General features: G+C 35.4%; 1 long non-coding RNA gene across 1 annotated transcript; it reads left to right on the top strand.

The window, feature by feature from the left end:
• Window positions 1-5501: 5501 nt before the first annotated feature.
• On the top strand, window positions 5502-6028 carry LOC109584251 (uncharacterized). Its single transcript, XR_002185920.1, has 2 exons — window positions 5502-5555; window positions 5831-6028. It is a non-coding gene; the product is annotated as an uncharacterized LOC109584251 (long non-coding RNA).
• The last annotated feature ends 4981 nt before the right edge of the window (window positions 6029-11009 follow it).

Here is an 11009-nt window from a genome sequence, read left to right on the forward strand (position 1 = left end):
CTGTTTACCTCAAAGCGTCAGATAGCAATCGTTATGCAACTGCCCTAAAGTGTTTCCTGCATGCTGTTGGAATTTATGGTCTACTTTCTCGTGTCACAGCTGATCACGGAGGTGAGAATGTACTTGTATTTGAGTATATGTTGCAGCATCCCAGTTGAGGTCCTGGCAGAGGTACCATAGATATAAATAGTTGCACAAGTACTATAATTAATTGTACTTCTAATGCTGTTTGTTCTAGTCTTACAATTTTGTTTTGGTAGTACTGGTTGCATTGGTAGTACTGGTTGTATTGGCAGTACTACTGGTTGTGTCTTGTACTGGTTGCATTGGTTGTCTTGGTAGTTCAGGTTGTATTTGGCGGAAGTACTTGTAGTACTGGCTGTATTGGTACTACTGGTTGCATTGGTTGTTCTGGTTGTATTGGTAGTACTGGTTGCATTAGTAGTACTGGTTGCATTGGTAGTACTGGTTGCATTGGTAGTACTGGTTGCATTGGTAGTACTGGTTGTACTGGTAGTACTCGTTGCACTGGTTGCATTAGTAAAGGGTCTTATTTGTACGGGAGGTCATTAGTGTCAAAATTATGATAGTTGACACACATTAAACTGATAGTTACACCAAATTGATTAGATATTCATTAATAAAAGATCACGTGCACGTGCTACTAAGATCACATGACAAGTAAGCATGCCAATGATGCCATGTGTTGGTACATGATCCTGCTGGGGTTCTTGCTTGAGCTTTTGTTGATGTCTTGTAATCTGTTTTGTGATGGCTCACAGCAGCCACTTAAAGGAGTTGGTAGCTGCTACTAATGGTCTTCAAGAACAATTGAAGTGTGTAGTAGACAAACTTGAAGATAATGAAAGTAAATTTATTTTTTACACTTGTTTTTAAAGCAGCCTTTTTAGTAACTAGTGATGTTCAACCCAGTGCTAGTGATACTCAACCTAGTGCTAGTCTTGTTGCTAGTAAGCAAGAACCAGGTCCACATCCTGTTGTGTCAAGCTCTCAAATAAATTTATGGAGTCCAATTGCATTGTTACAAAAGAGGAGAGGTAGCACCGCCACTAATAAGGGAAGAAGACTAAACAATGTAAGTACCGACTTGGACCCACACTTTTGTCATGCTTCCTTGGTGAGGCCTTCAGTGCTTGTTTTATCTAGCCTCTTAACTCTCATTCTCATTGCCGGTCACTCACGGTAAATTTTAAATAAATAAATAATTGCTGATGCATGAATATAACAAACTGATTATTATAGTCTGCTTGATATAATATTATTACCTGTTTTGAACAGGTATAAAATTAACTCAAGTTGAAATTACAGACTGGATCAATACAATGAACTACGGCCTCATTGATTGTATTATGACTCAACTGATAGCGTCACTATCACCATAGATAAGAATCATTTAAGTCACTTAAATACTGTTTGTTGTCTTGGCCATCATGGAGTTTGCTAGCATCATATATACTGATGCTAGCGTAGATATCTTTGCTGCTTTCAGTCAGATCCATGGTCATTAACGCGTGGTCAGTACTTTAATCATTTCAGCTCCCTGTTTGTATCTGATCCGTCACTTGGTCCATAAATTAGTCTTTTTGTGTTCATGGGTCCGGTCCAGTCCACTTTCTGGGACAACCCTAGACAATGGAGGCTGGTTAGTAGCTGGTGCACGCCGCGCCGTAGTTATACAAGCACAGTAACTACAACTGACAGTTACATGAATACACGTTGGACTCAATTGAATGGTTGCTGGTTTGCTCTTGTTGATACTTTTGGCTAATAAGCATGTCCTTTCTCTTTATTTTTAAAGACTTTTCACTAATCAAGTGTGGTGCAGATGGCTTTGGAGGATACTGGTATTTCAGAAGGGCCTCCCTCACTTTAAAGCTGATACCAACTGAAGCAGATGTTGATAAGTACCCTCCTCCCTTATCACCACCTGTACTGGTACCTAGGCCCCTCCTTACCCGGCATATCAGGATAGCGGCAGGCAACCTTTACCCACAGGCCAACCTGAAATGCAGATCAGGCTAAATTGCAGATGGGTGTGGATCGACACGGGAATGCTCGCGGATCTGTGCTGAATTTCACAAATCTTTCTGCAAGAATGATATCTATGCATCAGGAGAAATTTTTATCACCTCTATTTGAATCTTTTAATTACTATAGTGTTTTATTGACAATTAGAGAGTTTCAATTAGGCTATAAAACTTCATTATAGGGTAGTTGCTAGTAATTTTCACAACAGATCTATATAAGCTATACAGTTTCTTTTATATATACAGTGTCTACTTGAGCTGGCCATAACTTTTTATATGAAGATATTTGTGTGAATGTGATCCATAACAATAACATTTTATAATGAATCCTTCAAGAAATAATTCATAGTTTTTTAATCGCACCGTCATATTATATCTTTAACACAAAAAACGCTTACAGCTAGTCATACACAAGATATTGCAGATTGTGAAATGGTTTTTACTTGTGAAAACGTTTCTGGTCATGAATCACCACTAAAAAGTGGAGAAATACAGTCTTCATTATAACGTTAATGACAATGACAGTAGTTAGCTGAATAATGATAGTAACGATATAAAATATAATAATTATAAGAGTCATGCAGTATGAATGATAATAATCAGAAAATAATAGTGATAAAGTAAAAAAACAAAGACTGAAATTCCCAGACCATGGTCCACTTTGCCTTTTATGTTGAACTTAGCGGTACAGACATGATAGGACTTTAAAATACCTTGACTCTTGACTGCATAGCGCACACTGAGCTGATGTTAAGTGTGTTAACTGCTGAATAGTTAGATCTAGTAATAGTAGTCTGTTTTCTCATTATCACAGGCAATGGTTGCATGTTTACACAAGGTAAAAGGAATAGCTCAAGAGGATTACATCAGTGTATCTGTTGGCTAACTGTCACAAAACACTAGCTATAGTATGTAATGAACAAAAATAATATTATCAACATAGTGATCATAATCAACTTACCTGCATGTACTGAAACTGCAAAGATAATAAAGTTCGTATCAAAGACTAAAATTTGGCCGATAAAATTCTCTCCTGATGTATAAATGTCATTCTTGCAGACAAATTCGTATAGTTTTCTAGTTGTTCCGTACTTCAATACAGATCCGTAAGTGTTGTTTTTTATCAGCTCTATTTGAGTCTTTGATAAAAACTTTATCATTTCAAGTTTACTGTTTTGTTACAGGTATAGGCTGCTTGTTATTCTTCTCTCAATTATTTTTTGTCAGTTAGATCTATAAGCTGATATAATTGTTGCAGTTTCTTTTTTATAGAATTATGCCACGGAGTCCTCTTGAGCAATTCCTCTTGTAAACATACAACCATTACCTGTAATAATTAAAGATCACAAGTTGAAATACCTCTCGCCAAACTGAGCACCTTGACTGCAGTTGCTCAGTTTATTCTATCTACATCCTTAAATTCAGTCTTGAGTTGCTATTTTCTCTGGTTATATACTGACATAAGTGTTTCTTGTGACTGCATGTAATGTAAGTTTAGGGTAATGAAAGAATACAAAGTAATTACACTGCATGAATGAGGCCACAACCACATCATTCATATGTGTCTAAGCCCTTCTATAACTTGTGAATACTTCACTTGATAAGGGATCTATATGAGTCGAATTGGTACTGTTAATGGCAATGTATGTATAAACAAACTTGAAACTTCATGACTTTTAATTGTATCACATCACTTTTAAATGCAATGGACAAAATTTTATAATCTATATGAAACTACCCTGAAATTTTTGTTATTCCTGGTAGGTGGGTAAGAAGCTTTCACAAACTGTTCATCTGCTAATAATTCGATAATTATTCTTTTTGATTAATGCTCACAATTTCAAAATAAAAACAGTATGCATTGAATTATTGTCTTAACCATCATTATCTCCACTTTTCTGTGGTGATGATTCATGATCAGAATCATTTTCATGTGGAAAACATTTCAGTCTGCAATACCTTGTGTATATGACTAGCTAGCTATCTACATAAAATTCAGAGCATTAATGTACAGTAGAGACAGTTATACCTTCAATTCTGGTGGTAATAAATCAAATTTTTTTTAAATTCCTATTCAATTTAAGTTTGAAAATTGCAGTTCATATGTCATCAGCAGTTTCCTATTGTGTTAAAGATATGACTTTGTCAGTAAAAACTAAGAATTTATTATATTCCTTGACAGATCCACTGTAAGATTTATGGTTCTGGATCACATTCACGCATAAATCATGATATAAAAAGTTACTCAAGTGCATACTGTGTTTAAAAAAAAACAAATTACTAAATCCACAGAACTATGTTTCACAGTATTATTGAAACAATAATCAGCTAGTATTTATTAAAATAGCAAAAATAATACTAGGCAGCAATAAAAATAAATTTTTTATTAAAGACTCAAAATGGAGCTGATAAAAATTCCCGCATAGATATTCTTGCAGACAGATCCTTAAAGTTTCAGTACAGATCCACAAGTGTTCCCGCATCGATCCGCCCCATCTGCATTTCAGCCTGATCATTGATACAGTAGTTTACAGGGATTGGAAACAGTCGGATAATTATTCATTGATGTGCATTACGAGTTAATTTGATTCAAAATGGCCACCCTATCGATGTTAAACTTACAAACCTTGTTTACTTCATATTTCTTGACCCTGTAGTATCACTGACAGTTGACAACAATTCTATAATGTAAAAACTAATAGTTCGAATGAAATAAAAGTTGCATGCATAGCGAGTTTATCAAAAGTAATCAATAAACGGCAGTATTCTTCACTTGCAGAAGCAGCCTTCCAAATATCCAAAGGACAAAAATAGTCACTTCATTGTAGCTCATTAGATTAGAGAAATTGTTATGGAACAATACTAATGCCACAGATTTTTGTCATTAGTCATAGTGAAGTTGCCATAGGGAGAAATTTCACCATAGGTCCCACTATTTTTGATGTCCTCAATAAAACACGGCTTATAATAAAATTAAGTAAAAAACACTCGGTACATTGGATAACAGTCACATCAATCTAGACATCTCAGCATAATAGCTGTTGTGGCATCAATGTAGAAGCTAGAGGGAGAAAAGATCTCAAATCATACTAAAATGGATTATTGCAAAGAGTACCATTTTATAGACCTTCGAAAAAGAGCTTCATGAACCTAAAGTTTTTCTAGAATGGGGATTACTCAAATCTTAGAGTCATTAGACAGATGATTTTCTCGAGTCTTTTCTGAAGAATATCCCTGGATATCTATTTTTAACCCGTAACACTCCTAGTTTTTTTGACAATTTTTGTGGCCTCATTGAAATGTTAAGAAAAGGATCACATGATACCGGGCCGTTTCCAATCCCTTTTGTATACTGTATCTATGGCCTGATCCACATTTGATCTGCGTGGATCCGCATTTTCAGGCTCGCCCCTCTTGAGGCTATCAGACATGCCAACCCGGATAGCAGAGAAGTACTCAATAATGCCCTGCCTGGACCATCATCCTCTAGTTTTGGGACACAATCCAGTGAGTTGACTAATAAACTGTGGGGCAATTATTTTGTAGTTTAATATTTAGTAATCTGTAACATTATGTGGCAACTATTTTTTTAATTTGAGGAGGTGGGCCTTAGGTTTAAAAAGCCCAACATCTACTAGGAAACTTTGTTGAAATCAAAAACAATTTTAGTTGCAGCATTTTCAGGCCTTGAAAGTTAACACACACCACAAAGTTTTCATAGTGAAAGTTGGACTTTAGGTCAGTGAAGATCTGAGGGCCAAGCTTAAAACTTGTCGTTTTAGATCAAAAAACTATGCTACTTTACTATTATGTAGGAAGTTGGGATCGTTTTAGTCAAGCATATATAGATGTTGTATCTTCCATCACAAGAGCAAAGCATCAAGATTCCATATTCAAGAGGAAGGGCTGTGACAGTAGCATTTCGTCAAAGAAAAGGAAGGTGTCCAGGTGGACACAATTTTATGTGCCTTGCAGAAAAAGACAGTGAAAGAGTGCCAACTACTGTTATAAAATGTGAAGCATTGGGCCTGTGATTCAAGCATATCACAATAGCCAATGTTGACTGCACCACAGAAGAGTTCCAGGAATTATTGTATCAGAATTTCACTAAGCTAAGAAAAACTGTGGGCTTCGAGCTGATGCGTTGCATCCCGTGTACAAGAGATCTCGAAGTCATCCCGTCTCCCTTTTGTCAGTCTCCACAACTTTTGCGTAGTAGGCTGGGTAGTGCAAGGATCTATATTAGGCCAATTCAGGCTAACATAAATATTGAATTTAGAATTGATGTACACCCAGCAGTGAGTTTTAGCATCATTGTTATTCATTTGTGTTTTGTAATATACTATGTGACTGAAGTTTTCTGGAAATGTACTAAAAGAATTCCATTTAATGAGGGTAAGGAAGCATGTGGCTGGTTGTAAAGGACTTCAGTAATTAAAAATGTTTAATTATACTGATAATTTTTGGTATGGTTGTTGATAATGATGTTGATGATTTTAGTGATCTAGATTCCTCACCAAGTTAATCACCATTGTACTCCGAGCACAATTCGCCTTTACAAAATGATACTGAAGTATGTTGCTTCTGGTTGGTAATTCTATTTGATTTTAAATTTAGGCTTGTGTCAATGATGTCGCAGTAACAGTAGAGCCTATTGTACTTGCCACGTTTGCGTAGGTGCAGTTGTGTTGTCATTCTGTCCTTCTGTCCACACAGTTTATTTGATTTTTAAAAAATATCTTTTTGTCCGAGCAGTCTAGAGCTATATTTCTTCTTTTAGCAACAGATAAAGTTGCTTTCTTTCATCTAGTTATGCTCTTATAGCATGCAGTGGCACCAAAAGCTGTGAACTGCTAAACCGGGGGACCTCTCTCCAAGTGAGAGTTCATGTTTCACTCTACAGAGCCGAAATTTGCTTCAGAGGTACAAAATGCCATTTAACAAAAAACTAAACGAAAGATTTTTCCTAACTTCATTGATTGTGAGTTACAGTTGCTCAAAGTTTGTGATTTAGCCCCCCTTTGAAAATTTTTCAGATGTCACGGGACAAATCAGGAGCAATCAAACTCACTCAGTGTCTTTTAAGTATTAGGGAAAATTTATTGCTTCAGACGCTAAAATAAATTTCAACTTTTCTTCTTTCTTCTACCCATGTGCCATATCATTTAGCTAGTTCTTGACCACGCCCATAGCTTATTTTACTTATCATTATAACTATGCAGTCAGTAATATTTTTTTCAAATTGCTTAAAATATCACAATACAAGTAACACATATCACTCCAGTGGATTCCAGTGGGCGAGTCCATTGCACCATGGTGCTTCATGGTTCCGTATGTGCTTCTGGTAGTGAAATTCAGAGCCACAATGTGTAAGTATTTTATGATTTTAAACTCTCAACTACTTATATCAACGCATAGAATTGCACCTATTACTGATACTCAAAGTAAAGAGTTTGAAAGCATCACCGAAATAGCTGAACACTTACAAGGACTCACTTCTACTGATGAACATGAGATATTTTCTCGCTGTTAGGAGAAGTGATGTGCTCTCATCAACTCTCTGCGGGATAGATAGAAGGGCATTTTTCCCCAATAAACTATTTGAAGTAATGCACACTATGTTAATAGTTATCATTTTTGCTCAGATTAGCTTTTTAGGACAGTAGGCACAGGATGGTGGTGGCCCAAGGAAGAAATTTTTTAGAGTACTTGCTATCAGCATGAAGGATACAATGTGTGGGGGGCGAAATGGATTATATGTATTTAGACATATGTATGAAATTCAGGTAAATATTTTGCACAAATATTTGTATGAAATTTATGGTTATAGTCAGTTCAAGTTGAGTTGTCACAGGAAGTAAATCAATTTTTGCATCATCAAAACGTCACTACTAGCCACACCCAGAAATGGTGGTAGAGTGCAAGCAAGCTCTTTCATTGAGTGTTTCTTCACCTCTAAGACTCTTTGTCATCTGTTTTATCCTTGCTTTGGATACTACTACTTTTAATTATCATTGGCTGGACCTTTTTCTGTTATAAAGTTGACAAAGACCTCGGATACGGAAGATATGAACCTAGATTGAGGATGATGAAGAATAACTAAAACCAAGAAGGCTGTAGACAGATGTAGCAGTATGTTTCCAGTAGCAAGGTCTGCTAGTTGAAATGCAAATCATATTCACGAGTGTGATGTAGCCTACACGTAATGATTCATCATGGCGACTCCCTTTGAACTAGAGTCGAAGAACCCATTCAGAACCTTCCAGAGTACCGAAAGACTCAGAAATTGGTACAGATTTTCTGAAAAACCCGTTTTGCAAGTATACTAAATTTCAGGTTGCTAGCATTAGTGATTTAAAAAATTATAAGGGGTGGTACTTGGGCAACTCAACTTGAACCGACTATAATTAATATTAAACAGACTAATAAATTTTTGAAGACTGGAATGCTTTTAGTGATGTTGGTAGCTCAGGGTGGTGGGGGTATCCTTTCTTTGCCAAGTGTGTTTTTGATGATGTCTGTGGCGACGATATTTCTAAGTTAGAGGTGGATATTGGTACTGTTGGAGATGAGGAGGCATAGACGTTGTTACAAAAAGTATTTATTATTGATTTAAGGTACTTTTGGATGAAATTTTACTATATTTTTAATTGCTGCCATTTTATAGTAATGAAAAAGTTGTACAACTTGTGCTACTTTTAAATTTTTACCATGCACTGTTTAGAAGTTATAGATCATTGAACTTTAAATATTAAAAAAAATTCCTGCATAACTTTTCATTCTTTATACGCCATCTTTGATCTTGTGCAATTTCTGGATACCTCTGCATATTATAAAACTGGCAGGAAAAATTAATTGCGAGGTAGGGTTAAGCTATGATGTCTTATTAGTGAAACCATTAATAAAAATGGCCACCAGTATGTATTTACTGACTATTGTTTATTTAGCTGTTTCATCTGGTGAATGCAGGCTCTATGAAGCTCTAAAGCTTGCAATCATGGCATAATGAAGGCAAACACTCAATCAAGTTTGTATGCAGTAAATGCTTTTGTGATGCACCGATGTTTAAAAGTCAACAAAACTTATGAGAGATTGCAGCCCATTTTGCGAAACTTAAAAAACTTTTGCCAAATGATGCAACATATGTCAATAGAAAATGATATTATAAACACGATGATATGTGAACATAATTGACAAAAGGTACCTTATGGCGGATAGGAAAATTTGTCTTTATAGCCTAAAAAATCCAACTTCCTGAGCTCCATTTATCATGAAATTACTCCAGAGGATGCAAAAAGTTACTATATAACTTTTAGAAACAATTGTTGACCAGCAGAGCACTCACAGGTTGTTATTTTTTATTATAATGATGAGTTTTAAAATCCATCATAAGGTACCTTTTGTCAATTATGGTCACATATTACTAAAAATTAAAGTACTCTCATCATGTTCAAGAATTCTTCACTCAGTTTTCATTCATTTTACAAAGTTTAGTAAAGCTTATTGGATCTCACTATTGAGAAAAAAAATTGAAAATATTATATATTGTAGAAAAAGTATAAAGAAAACAATTTGTGTCCAGAAATCTAAATTGTGCGTTCAGCCCGTTGTACCTTAATTTCATATTCCCGATCTTTTAGATTGAAATGGAACAAGATAATAAATCATTGCAACAGGTATTAATGGAGTCATATGATAGAAATTGCTAATGCTGGCTACACCAAGCTGATCGCCTCTCTGTCCACACAAGACAAGAAAGATATTCAAAGAGCAATTGCTCTACAATACACTATACTACAGTGTATAACTGAACTAGAACAGTTTAAACATGGATTGTCTTCCATGCAATATCTAGATATTGTTGGAGCTAATCGAGAGGCACCCAGAGGCAGATCTAGGGGGGTTCCATGGGTTCCATGGAACCCCCCCTTGGAGAAAAAAAATCTCAATACTTTTTAAATGATATTTATGTGATAATATACAGTTTAGTGCTGGGCGATATATCAAAACTCACGATATTTAATCGATATAATGCGGTATCGATACTTATCAATATCAAAAAAATTTGAAGAAAATATCGATAACGAGGCCACGCCCACAAAATGGTGACATAACCTTAATAAATGGTTAATTAACTATAGGAGTAACATCTCGAAAATTACTAAAATGTATTTTCTTGGAAAGTAGATGAAGTAGCTGAAGTATATGAAGCCAAAGAAGGTTTTTAATGCTTTTCAATAATAATTGTTCTCAGAAATAGCTTTATTTAGCAATTTTAGTAATATTAAAGTTAATGGGTGTGGCTTAATAACTTATCGATAAAAAATATCGATATCCTCATTTTTAAGCAATATCGTATCATATCGTATCGTTTCAAAATTTTCAATATCGCCTAGCACTAATACAGTTATCACCTCTAATCTTTGCAAATTCTAATGACAGAGACATCTGAGAGAGTTCAAATAAAATAGCTAGTGTATTATAGATCGATAGTCTTCTTAGTCAAGCAGCCAAATGGACTTGTTTTAATTACAGCATGCACCACCTAGCTATTATAGCAGCACACATGTTTCTGGTTAATGGTCCTCAAGGAAGTCAATTACTTCAATTACAAGCTACTTTTCTAAAAGAAATTGACTGTAGATGACTTTGCATAGTTACATCCTACGAGAATGGCCTTTTCCTTCATGTTGGGAGATAATTAAGCAGATTAGCTACACTAATATAATAAAAGTAATGTTTATGGTTATCAATAAAATGCCTTTTATCTGAAAATCACGTCACATGGCCGCGCAAAAAAGGGGGTGTGGCCATAAATTGGCGCACTTCGCACACCATTGTCACCCCCCTTTTTATTTTCTAGATCTACCTCTAGTACATCTTCCGTTTGTTATCAAAAGAAACGAGAAAATGACTGCAAGTAATTTGCTTTTTGTGACACTTGATTATCTCTTTTTGATA

The sequence above is a fragment of the Amphimedon queenslandica genome, unplaced genomic scaffold (assembly GCF_000090795.2).
Source record: "Amphimedon queenslandica unplaced genomic scaffold, v1.1 AMPQUscaffold_13227, whole genome shotgun sequence".
Lineage (NCBI taxonomy): Eukaryota > Metazoa > Porifera > Demospongiae > Haplosclerida > Niphatidae > Amphimedon > Amphimedon queenslandica.